The 13,317-nt window shown below is 36.2% G+C and overlaps 1 long non-coding RNA gene across 1 annotated transcript; it reads right to left on the reverse strand.

Annotated features, from left to right (window-relative positions):
- Positions 1–10,391: 10,391 nt before the first annotated feature.
- LOC127080055 (uncharacterized) lies at positions 10,392–10,963 on the reverse strand. Its single transcript, XR_007788005.1, has 3 exons — positions 10,897–10,963; positions 10,749–10,808; positions 10,392–10,644 (listed from the first exon to the last, which is right to left on the reverse strand). It is a non-coding gene; the product is annotated as an uncharacterized LOC127080055 (long non-coding RNA).
- Between the last annotated feature and the right edge of the window lie 2,354 nt (positions 10,964–13,317).

A 13,317-nucleotide genomic window follows, 5' to 3' on the forward strand; every position in this document is an offset into this window, starting at 1 on the left:
TACTTTCTTTCTTCGCCTTGTTTTACAAGCCCAGCTGGTTTTGCGACATAAAAATCTTCATTTAAGGTGCCACTAAGGAATTCACATTTCACATCTATCTGACACATATGCTAGTGATTCATGTTTTCATACCAACAATCAACCTAATTGTTTTGATCCTATCAACAGGTGCATAAACTTCGTCGAATTCGATTCCTTATTTCTGAAGAAATCCTTTCGCCATAAGTTTTGCCTTGTATCGAGTTACTTATCCTTTGGGATTCAACTTCACCTTGTATACTTGCTTCACGTCTACTACCTTCTTTCCTTGAGGCAACTAGACAAGTGACTAAGTGTTGTTGACTTTGATGGACTTCAGCTCCTCATCCATTGCTTTCATCCACTTCGAATCCTTCAATGCCTCAGTTGCATTGACTGGTTCAACATATGCATAGAAAGCATATTGGACAAGCTCACATTCATCATCGATCACATCATCTGATGTAGACACATTCTTGCAACCTTACAAGCACGTGTCTTGTTCTTTGAGGTCTACTTGTGCTTGCTTGACCTCTGACTTCTTCTTGTCGAACTTCTCTTTCAACTTCACTTGTTGGTTTTTCATATAAGATTCTCACTGAATCCTTCTTGACTTTTCCAGTCCAATCCCATTCTTTAAACGCATCTATCATTATGTCCATATTGATCACTACTTGCTTGTTCATTGGGTCGAACAACTTGTATCCACTAGTCAAATAATATCCTCTTAGTATCATTTGACTCGACTTGTCATCAAGTTTTCTTTTCAACTGATCAGGCACATGTCTATATGTTATAGATCCAAATACCTTCAGATTACTCAAGCTAAGCTTGATACTAGACCAACATTCTTCTGGCGTGATTCCTTCTAACCTTTTCTTCAGACATTTGTCCAAAATGTATGTTGTTGTCGACACAACTTCTCCCCATAATTCTTTGGGTAGATGCTTGCCTTTCAACATATTTCTCACCATATTCATGATGATTCTATTCTTCCTTTCTACAACTCCATTTTATTGTAGAGTGTAGGTTAAAACCACCATGTGCACAATTCTTTCTTTCTCACATAATATGTCGAAGTCTTTCAACACATATTCTCCACCACTATTAGTCTTCAAAATCTTGGGCTTTTGACCACTTTGTCTTTCGATCATAGATTCAAACTTGGCAAATACCTCAATCACTTCATTTTTCTTCTTGATCAGGAAAGTCCCCAGTTTTTGACTAAAATCATCTACAAATATGACAAGGTATATGTTACCTCTAAACAAATCCACCTATGCAGAACCACATACATCAAAGCATATGATTTCAAGAATGGCCTTCGACTTGCTTCCTGCATCCTTGTTGAAGTTGTTTTTGTGTTGCTTTGCTTGCACATGTTCAGATCTCTGATGTCTTTGAAGTTGAGATGGCCAAGTCTGTAGTTCCATATCCATTCATCCACGTGAGCTGCAATTGTAAGGCACTTGTGCTCCATCACATTAAGTTCAATCCTGAAGGCTCTATTTTGAGACATGGGAGCCTTCAAGATTAACCTTTCACTTGAGTTGAGGACTCTTATCATCTTGTCTTCAATCAACACTTTGTAATTCTTTTCGACCAACTTCCATGTGCTGAGAAAATTAATTTTCATGCCTAGTATATATAACACATTGGAAATTACTGATCTTTTTCCATCTTTTCTCAGAACCAGAATATCCCTAATACCTTTAGCTACTAAAGTATTGTCATTTGTAAATTTCACCATGTTCTTCATCGAGGGTTTTATGTTGACAAGCCAATCTTTCCTACCAGTCATGTGTGATGAGCATCCTGAGTCCAAGTACCATTGGTCCTTTAATCTTTCTTCATCTCTTGTTGTGACCATCAACAACATCTCTTCTTCTTCTTCATGTTTTTCCATTTTTTAATTTAGCATCTTGATTATTTTGTTTTTCTGGATAATCACAAGAGTGGTGACCATACTTCTGACAATTGAAACACTGAATGTGACTTTTGTTAGGTTTTTTAACACCACCTCTTCCTCTACTTGTAATACCACCTATGTGGTTGCTTTGGTATGAGGGTCTTCTTTGATTCGACAAATTTCCTTCTTGTTGGTTTCCTCTACCGATCAAATTGTTGTATCCTCCTCTACCTTTGTTGTCAGACCATTTTCCTTTGTCTTTCTTTTCTCTTACTAATTACGCATGCAAAGCCACGTCACTTTTTGATTTTCTTACAGCTCTTTCAGCTATCCTTTGTTCATGAGATTCAAGCGTCCCGTGAAGCCCTTCCATTGTCAATGTTAATAAGTCTTTCGATTCTTCTATGACTACTACCAGGTGATCGAATTTTGGGGCCAATGACATCAATATCTTTGCGGCAACTGATCTTGATGTCAACACTTCTCCACATACCTTGATTTGATTCACCAGTTTCATGACGCTAGTGAAAAAATCAGTTATGCTTGCACTTTCTTCCATCTGAAGCAATATATACGTTATTTTATGAATTTGTAACCTCACATATCTCACCTTCTCAACACCTACAAATGATTTCTTCAGAATTTCCCACGTTTCTCGCGCTGATTCACCATCGCTCAACTTTTCAAAATTGTCTGGATTAACACATTGATGAATCATAAAGAGAGCTTCATAATATTTCTTCTTTAATTCTTTGTATGCAGCCTTTTGTTCATCTGTCGTGATTTCTTCAAGCGACGTCACTCTCTCTTTCACAAGATCCCAAAGATCTTGATAACAGAAAACAAATTTTATTTGCTTGTACCAAGTCTCGTAATTCTGATTCTTCAGAATTTGTAGACTCGCTGGAAATGTCTATTTGGATGATTCATTGTGCTATGCCTTCCAAGAATTACACAAAACTTAGAAATGTCTACTCGGATGATTCATTACGAGATGCTAGAATTAAAGTAAATTCCAAATGTGGAATTTCACCAAAACTTGGAGAAATCTGAACCAATCTTGATGAAGAAGAATCAATCTTTCTGATTGGTCACTCCTTTTGTTCTTCACTCTTCACTGGATAGAATCAACCAACCTTAGTTGCTAGACGATTCTGCTGCATGATGATTATTGAAGAATAAAAGGAAAAGATGGATTGGGGAAGAAAAAGGAAATTATGGTTTTAGAGAAAATAGGAAGAAGAAGAAGAAGAATTTCTATAGAGTTTTGTTATGCCTTCAAAACGAGGTTTTTTCAACCTTTTTCTATGAAACTGCATGTTTTTTGTATATTACAACAATAAGGTATGTCCCTATTTATAGGTTGTGATTGCTGGCACACCAAGCAATCTCCAACTAACCTAACTAACTCAGCTAAAATATGTTGAATAAACTTTAACATTATATTAAGTGGTTTCTATTAATAAGTTAGTGGAAAGACAAAGAGTCTGTTGTAGTTGGAAGGCCAAGAGATAGTGGCTTATTAATAGTATCTATTTGTTTTAATTTCCTAGAATAACAGAAATCTTTGGGTCTATATAAAGACCAAGGTTGTATTTTCATGTTAACAGAATATATAAAAGTAGTGCTTTTGTTATCAAATTTGCATCAGAGCTAATGGCAACCATGATGAGTCAAATGCCACTGCCGCGACTAACGAAGTCAAATTACGAAAATTGGAGTATTCAAATGAAAGCTCTTCTTGGATCTCTAGATACGTGGGAGGTGACCAAAGATGGGTTTGAAGAACCAACAGACACTATGGGATATACGACAGCTCAAAACAAGGTGTTGAAAGAGAAGCAATCAAATGATAAGACGACATTATACATGCTGTTCCGCAGGCTTTGAAAAAATTGTCGGTTCGACTACGTCGAAAGAAGCATGGGACACGTTAGAAAAAGTGTTCAAAGGAGCAGACCGAGTGAAGAAAGTTCAACTCCAAACTCTTCATGGTGAATTGGAGAGGATGCATGTGAAGGAGTCAGAAACTGTATTTGACTACATCACGCGTGTACAAACAGTGGTGAACCAACTCACTAGAAATGGTAAAACAGTGACTGATGCATGAGTTGTTGAAAATATTCTAAGATCTTTAATAGATAAGTTTGAGAATATTATGCGTGCAATAGAAGAGTCTAATGACCTTTCGACGCTCTCATCCAAAGAGCTCGTTGGTTCTCTCGAAGCACACGAGCAACGTAAGATAAAAAAGAAGGAGGAAGCAGTCGAGGAATCACATCAAACCAAAGAGTCAATCAAAGACGAAAATGAACTCTACTCTCAAAATTTTAGAGGTAGAAGACGTGGTCGTGAAAGTGGTCGAAGTAGTCAAAGCAACAACCTTGAAGGATATAATAAAGAGAAGGGACAGTTGAATCAACCAAATTGGCATGGAAGAGGACGTGGTCGAGGAAGAGGTGGAAGGTCAAATTACTCCAACTTTGAATGCTACAAGTGTGGGAAGTATGGTCATTACGCGAAGGATTACAACTTCTAGAAATGCTATAACTTTGGTAAAGTGGGACATATTGCAAAAGATTGTCGAGTCGAAAAGAAGGTAGAAGAAACAATCAATCTAGCTTTGGAAGCCAAAGCGAATGAAGGCTTTCTGTTGATGACTCAAAAAGAAGTAGACGCGAAAACTGACACTATGTGGTATCTCGACTCATGGGAAAGTAATCATATGTGTGGTCACAAACACCTGTTTAAAAAAATGTAAAAGATTGAAGATGGTCATATGTCTTTCGGAGATGCATCGAAAGTGAAGGTCAAAGGCAAAGGTACGACTTATTACTTGCAGAAGGATGACTTGACTGGGTCAATTCAAGATGTTTATTATGTACCTTAATATTTTGAGTTTGGGGCAACTCACAGAAAAAGGTTACTCGATATTCATGAAAGATCGGATATTACACTTGAAGGACAAGCTAGGGAATCTGATTGCTCAAGTCAAAATGGGGAGAAATCGAATCTACAAACTGAACTTGAGAAGCGTTCGAGAAAAATGTTGGCCAGTCAATGTTGAAGACAAAGTGTGGTTGTGGCATCTACATTTTGGTCATCTACATAATGCTGGTCTGAGAAGGTTAGCAAAGAGGAACATGGTGCACGGGCTACCGGACATGGACTATGAAGGAAATTTTTGTGAAGAATGTGTGCTTAGCAAACAAACAAGAACCTCATTTCAAAATAAGGCAGAATATCAAGCTAAACATATTCTCGAATTGATTCATACCGACATATGTGGGCCAATCACTCCGTAATCTTTCAGTGGCAAAAGGTACTTCATTTCCTTTATCGACGATTTCTCACAAAAGACCTGGATTTATTTATTGAAAGAAAAATCTGAAGCATTTGAGGTGTTAAAAAAGTTCAAAGTAATGATGGAGAAGGCAACTGACAGACACATCAAAGACGTTCGATCTACCAGAGGTGGTGAGTATACTTCTACACCCTTTATGAAGTATTATGAAGAGCAGGGCATAAGGAGATTTCTTACTGCACCATATTCACCTCAACAAAACGGTGTGGCTGAAAGGAAGAATCGAACAGTTCTCGACATGATTCGATCAATGCTTAAGAGCGAGAACATGTCGAAGGAATTCTAGGCAGAAGCTGTACAATGTGCCATTTATGTTCAAAATCGATGTCCACATTCAAAGTTAGAAGATCAAACACCACAAGAAGCATGGAGCGGACAGAAGCCAACAGTTTCTCATCTCCAAGTATTTGGTAGTGTGGCTTATGCACACGTACCAGATCAACAAAGAACGAAGCTTGAAGACAAAAGTCAGAAGTACATATTCATTGGGTATGATGAGAAGACAAAATGGTACAAGCTATTCGATCCCATAAGCAAGAAGGTGATAGTGAGTAGAGACGTTCGAATAAATGAAGCGAGCAAGTGGGATTGGAACAATCCGACAGAAGTTGTCGTCGAAGTTGGAGAATCATTAGTCGTTGTACCAACAAGCATTTCAACAGAACTTGAAGATTCTGACAATGAAGATGAACCTCTACAACCAAGAATGTGAAGTCTGCAAGATTTGTATGATATGACAGAAGAGGTACACCTTGTATGTCTTTTGGAAGATAGTGAAAATATTAACCTCGAAGACGCGCTGCGAGACGAAAAATGGAAAACTGCCATGAATGAAGAGATTAAGGCCATTGAACGTAACAACACATGGGAACTAGCAGAATTACCAAAAAAAGTCAACCCATTGGTGTGAAGTGGGTATTCAAGAAAAATATGAACGCTTAAGGAGAAACAGAACGGTATAAGGCGCGACTTATTGCGAAGGGATACAAGCAGAAAGTAGGAATTGACTATCACGAAGTATTTGCACCTGTTGCAAGAATGGAGATAATTCGATTGCTCATTTCTCAAGATGCTCAATTCAAATGGCCGATATTTCAAATGGATGTCAAGTTAGCATTTCTAAATGGTGTGCTCGAAGAAGAAGTTTACATCGAACAACCACCCAGATACATGAAAGTCGGAAAAGAAGAAAAAGTGCTAAAATTGAAGTAGGCGCTTTATGGGTTGAAGCAAGCACCGCGAGCATGGAATACACGCATCAGCACATATTTCAAAGAGAATGGTTTCAAGCAATGTTCCTACGAACATGCTCTGTATGTAAAAAAGAATGGAGGTAATATGTTACTTGTTGCTCTCTATGTTGATGATCTAATCTTCTTGGGTAACAATGGTCAGATGATAGAAGAATTCAAGGGTACAATGACACGTGAATTCAAGATGACATACTAAGGTCTGATGAGATTCTTTCTTGGTCTGGAGGTTCGACAAGAAGAAACAAGAATCTTTATTTCACAGGAGAAATATGCAAAAGAAATCTTGAACAAATATAAGATGGAAAGCTGTAATCCGATTTCGACGCTAATGGAACCAGGTGCAAAGTTGTCGAAATTTGATGGAGGAGAACGTGTCAAAGCAAGAAAATATCGAAGCTTGGTAGGTAGTCTTCGTTATCTCACGTGTACAAGGCCAGACATTTCTTTAAGTGTCGGAATTGCAAGTCGATTCATGGAGGAGCCAGCATATTCACATTGGAAGGCATTGAAGTGAATCTTCAGGTACGTCCAAGGAACATTGTCATTTGGAATGTTTTACTCAAGAATAGAAGATTACAAGTTGGTTGGTTATTCCGGCAGTGATTGGTGCGAAGATATAGACGATCGAAAAATCACTGCAAGATATGTGTTCTTCATGGGAAATACCGCATTTACTTGGCTTTCTAAGAAGTAACCGATAGTAACGCTTTCGACATGTGAAGCTAAATATGTGACAACATCTTGGTGTGTTTGTCATGCAATATGACTTAGAAGATTGTTGAGCAAAATGGAGGTAAAACAGGTAGGTGCAACAGTAATACAAGTGGACAACAAATCAACAATTGAGTTAGCAAAGAATCCAGTAAACCATGAAAGAAGCAAACACATTGACGTTCGCTTCCACTTCATTCGAGAACATGTGAAGGAAGGAAGTGTCGAATTGAGGCATGTAGCAAGCAAGGATGAAGCAGTAGATATTTTCATAAAACCATTATCAAAATAAATTTTTGACAGAGGCAAGAAATTGATAGGTATGATGGATAGAAGAAACATTTAAGTTTACAGGGGAGTTTTGTTGAATAAACTTTAATGTTATATTAAGTGGTTTCTATTAATAAGTTAGTGGTAGTTGGAAGACCAAGAGATAGTGGCATATTAATAGTATCTATTTGTTTTAATTTTCTAGAATAGCATAAATCTTTGGATCTATATAAAGACCAAGGTTGTATTTTCATGTTAACAGAATATATAAAAGTAGTGCTTCTATTATCATAACACACAAGTAAGGTTAAGTTGAAAATTCTATCGACATTTCGACAACTATATCGACACACATAGCATTGCAACAATAGCAGACTCGAAATAATACTTTAGCACAAAGAATTATATTCTCAACACGTAGGAGCTCAATTTTGAAGTGCATTAGGTTGTTTATCTTTGGAATCTAGACAAGCCCGTGGAATGGAGAACTAAACCATGATAATTAGAGGGAAAAATAGAGGCGGTAAAGTTGGGTAAGGTTATGAAGGAGACAATGAACAGTGCAATTTAATCGCCTATATTAACATGCTTTCTTTTAGAAATACTAAAATGATAAATCTATTATTTCATTGCTCCTATTATTTTATGTTTTAATTTGAAATTGATAGAAGACTTTGATATGTGACAACTGGACAAACGTGCCCTCAAACTAATTTTAAATTAGTCTTTAATAAATTTCAAATTATACAAATATGATACCGTAAATCTTAAACTTTTGCAAATTGGTCATTTTTAAAAATTTGATCCAAAACTTTTTAAATTTGTAAAAAAATTAACCAAAAAATTTAACAATAATAATTTTAATACTCTAAAAAAAAGTAAATGGATTACAACTGAATTATTTAAAATGCTTAAAATTCTATTTATTTTCTTTCAATTACTCCATTCAAATGCATTTTTAATTATAAGAAAGGAAACAACTATATTCATGCATTAATGGTGTGTATTTTGATATCAAACTTAACAATTAAAAGTGGTGCAATAGTTGTGATTGAGTGTATTCTTGGATAAAACTTAACAGTCAAATTTGGTGCAGTAGCATTGATCCATTCATGTGACCCCTAGGCTATTGTTAAAAGAAAGAAAGCATGAAAAGTCCATAATCGGTAATAATTTATGTTTGGATGGATGGAAATGCAGTTAATAACACCTCAAATTTCAAATCCCTATAAGAGAAATAATTCTGCCCGCTCATCCATTCAAAAAAATATGTAGATTGTAAAATAAATATTTTATTTACATATTTAGTTGATATAGTATTTCATATTTAGTTGACATGTCTAAGTAATTCATATTATTTTTTTCGACAAATAGTATATATTCAAAAAAAAATATATGTAGATCGTAAAAAATAAATATTTTGTCTTGGAACCTTCAAAGTGACGTACTAAGTCGCTCTCTAAAATGTTTCGCGGCACTGTCTAAAATTATGCAACGTAGTTAAACTACAACACTGCATTCAGATTAAAACATCACAATTCTATACTATATGATTACTACTTGCATGGTAGATAATCGATCTAGAAATATACCATTTGACGATACAAATATCATTAGAATATATTGTAATATTGACATAATGTTTCAACAACCTACCACTTTGATTTAAAAAAGTGTTTTAGAAGTAACCTCAAACGCTTCTAAGGTTATGTATAAACAAAGACGTCTACGAATTGAACATTTGCATAGTGTTAGCTCTTAACTTCGACGCCCATATTTGAATTAAGAAATGGAGTTCCATGTAAAGATGTTTCGACTAGATCAGATATTGGGAGTTCTAGTCGAAGATGCCTTGATGAGAATGTTAAGATGCTACAAGGACTTATAAATATTTTTACTGTTTAAAGACGTTTTCGACAAAGAATTCGAATTTAAATGAAGGTGGGAAGTTTTGTTCTTACCTGAATTGTTGAAGATACACATGGAGCACTACGCCAAATAAGGGAAAATAGGGCGCTTTTTTTTTGCCTATAACAGCGCTTTAAAGCGCCCTCTAATCTGGCGCTGGCATAGCTAAAGACAGCGCTTTTTTTCCTGGTGAAAGCGCTCTCTAAAGTGGCTCTTTAAGCCCTTTAAGGGCCACTTTAGAGGGCACTTTTTAAAGAAAGCGCCCTCTAAAGTGGAAACTTTTAAGGGTTTAGAGTGCGCTTTTACTGGAAAGCGCCCTCTAAAGTGGAAACCTTTAAGGGTTTAGAGGGCGCTTTTACTGGAAAGCGCCCTCTAAAGTGGAAATTTAAAGGGTTTAGAGGGCGCTTATTTTGGAAAGCGCCCTCTAAAGTGGATGGTTATTTAACATTTACATGCATCACATGTCTCTGTGACCATATTCTCATTTCAGGTTATGTTGCAGCCACAAGAGGTAACCAGAAGAAAATGGCATACAGCTGCTTGTTATAATTCACAAGAGCAACTAAAGGTTCTTTTTATGCTTTTATAATATTAAAATACAAATACTGATATATGCTTATTGTTTATATGATCCTCTTGCTATTTGAAATGTCATGAACCGAAACCACTGCTACTCTAATTGAAATGTATAATAACCACTCTCTTTCATTTATTTGTTTATAATCAATCAATTACAACAAAAATGCAAGTATGCTGCTAGATTAGAAAATCACACTGTTTTGGTATTTTTCATATTTAACAAGACCAAAGAGCACAAAAATGAATTGAGTTGATTCAGAAAGAAAAAAAAATATGAATGTGAATACATGAGTGAGCACTAGCTGAAGTGCTACTCGAAAGGAAACTTCATCTGAAAAACTGTTGTATTTCTTCAAGAGTTTTTCCCTTTGTCTCGGGGACCCAAATGGCAACAAATCCTGCTGTGAAAACACACACTGCAGTATATATTGTGAAGGTTCCTGATAAAAACATAGGAAGCTTCTGGTTAGAAACAATAGATATTTATAGAAAATTAACATAGGCAATGCACACAAACCTCCCGAACTCCAATCCAAGAGCAAATTTGCTGTTAATGTAACCAACCAGGAAAAGAACCAATTGGCAAGTGTTGCAAAACTTCCAACTAGGCCTTTGATGTTAATCGGAAGAATCTATTATGTAAAATATATTCAACACATCAACTATCACATTATATTACAACAAAGGTTTGTTCATATAGGGTTGTCATGCATATTATTATTGAAGAAAATTGTACCTCAGACATTATAATCCATGGCATTGCTCCTAATCCCAGAGAGAATGCAATAACCATGACCTGAAAGAAATTGAAAGTTTATAATAATGAAGTTAGGGAAACAAACAATAGAAACCATCATTTGTGTAATAAAGTTGTATTTACACACCACAACTCCAGCCACCGATACGAGGCTCAATGTCGCATATAAATCAGAATCTGGTGATATATATTCCTGAGAGCAAATTCAACATAAAATATATTATCCATATAAAAAACCAAAAATATAAAGAAGAATTTACTGATATATAATCCTGTGAATCTGTGTTACAAATTTCTGAACATTTATGCATGAATGCATGTGTAATATCTAGTTAATGTATTATGTATATATAAAAATAAACAAAAAAAAATGTTCAAAAAATATAACAAACAAAAAAATTATTATTACCTTCAAGTAGAATGATATTGAAACAACCAAAAGACTCAAAGCCATTGCAGATGAAGAAACCTGCAATAGGAGATTTTGATTAATCTCTTATTACCCTCCATTGCTAGCATTGCAACACAATAATTATTGTTGAGAATACTCAATAAATGTATGAACCAAGAAAAATGAAACCAAAAATGAACAATAGCGAACGTCAGAAGAGAAACCAAGTAATATGAAGATTAGAAAAATACCTATGGTGTCAAAATCGAACAGCTAACAACGAATTAATAGAAGGAGGAAACATCGTAGATCTAACAGAGGTGGAAGGAGAACGCCTTAGAAGTAGCGAAAATCGTAGCAGTGAGAACCCTAACGTGAAAAAGAACGAAAATAACAGAGAGTGAAATAACAAAACGCGCAGTATGTTATAATTTTAATGTTTACTACAGGGGACCTTAGAGGGCGCTTGTGGAAAAAAAGCGCCCTCTAAAGGGGGCCTAAGAGGGCGCTTATGAAAGCGCTCTCTAAGGCTTTCCAAAAGCGCTTTATAAACTGGAAATGCACATGGACTTATAGAGTGCTTTTTTAAAAGCGCCCTCTAAGGGTAACCTTAGAGGGCGCTTTCTAAAAAGCGCCCTGTATTGTTGTCCCTCTGTCTCCTCCTTATTTTTTTGCTTCACCTTAGAGGGCGCTTTATTACAAAAGCGCCCTCTAAAGTGCGCTGTCTATTCCAGTTGTTCGCTCCTTATTTTTTCGCTTCACTTTAGAGTGCGCTTTTGTAATAAAGCACCCTCTAAGGTGCGCTGTCTATTCCAGTTTTTGGCGTAGTGGAGCATGGTGGATAGTTGCATCCATGCAAAGCGCCAGTTTTCTCGATATGGTAGAAAGACCGTTAGAATCGGTTATTTCGATTAGTATAAATAAAAGGTCTTAGTACTATGATCGTGTGTGTTCAAAGTGTGTACAAAATCTGTAAAATTTACCAAGTATCAGTGTGTAGAGAAACAGTAAATTGAGGAATGTACGTTTTATTTACACCATTGTCATTTACTTTGAAGTAATTCAATTTATCTTTTATTTCCAGAAATATCTCTTTATTTAAATGATTTATCTTTGTTGCCATTTATCTTCGTTTTTACAACATTCTCTTTACTTTGTGTTGTTCGTCCCCTTTTTGAGTATTTTCACGAATTACTACTATTATAAACATTGTCGAAGTGTTTATGTTTATTAGAATTCACTTTAACAAATAATTAGAACAGGTCCTAGGATAAATCTGATCGATCCTGTAAGTAATCAAATTTAGTAATTTGGAAGATCGGCGGTTGTTTACCAATTTTCATGGTAAAAAAATTGGCACGCCCAGTGGGACGACGCTAACGATTTTGAAAAGTGAAATTTTCCTCATTTTTTAGTTCTGGTTGTTCAGTCATCTTCTCCCTTTTGAAATAACTCGTTGTATGTTATTAAGAAGTGGTAAAGTAGCCACAACCAACGAACACAAACCAAGGAGGAGATCCACTAGGAGAATGGTGAATTTAAATGCGCCAAATAACCAAAATTCTCAAAATCAACCAACCAACAATGTACCACCCCCTTCTTCTTCGATAGGGGCGAACACAACCACAATGCACGTGTCTGAACCGGTACCATCTATAGAAAGTTTGATGCCTACACATTCGATTTCCCATACTGAACCTATTTTGACTTACATTGGGCCTAGGGGGCCTCCTAACACCCCTCACCGATTGAGAATGTTCTAAACAGGCCTTCAATACCCCCTGGTTTCTCTATACCCTTTGATGGTCGAGAACAACCATATGGAATGCCAACTTCAGTGGTGGCAGGTTTACAGAACGTTGCTTCGACATTTTCAGAACCAATGGTTAACATAACCTCCCCATTACATGGGTCAGGATCTGGGGTAATGTGGGCCAAAATAACCAATCTTTAGGCTTGGGATACCAAACACAAATACCCAGCCTTACCAATAATTCTGCAACCGTGTGGAGACAATAGATGGACGAAAGCAACCATGATATGGCCCAAATACTTACCCAAACATTGACCACTGTATTGAATCCTTTGATTCAAAATACGACACAATTGAATCAGTAGATGATAGCGCAGATGGCGCGAATGTCTGACTTCTTGGGT

Source organism: Lathyrus oleraceus, chromosome 5 (assembly GCF_024323335.1).
Source record: "Lathyrus oleraceus cultivar Zhongwan6 chromosome 5, CAAS_Psat_ZW6_1.0, whole genome shotgun sequence".
Taxonomy (NCBI): domain Eukaryota; kingdom Viridiplantae; phylum Streptophyta; class Magnoliopsida; order Fabales; family Fabaceae; genus Lathyrus; species Lathyrus oleraceus.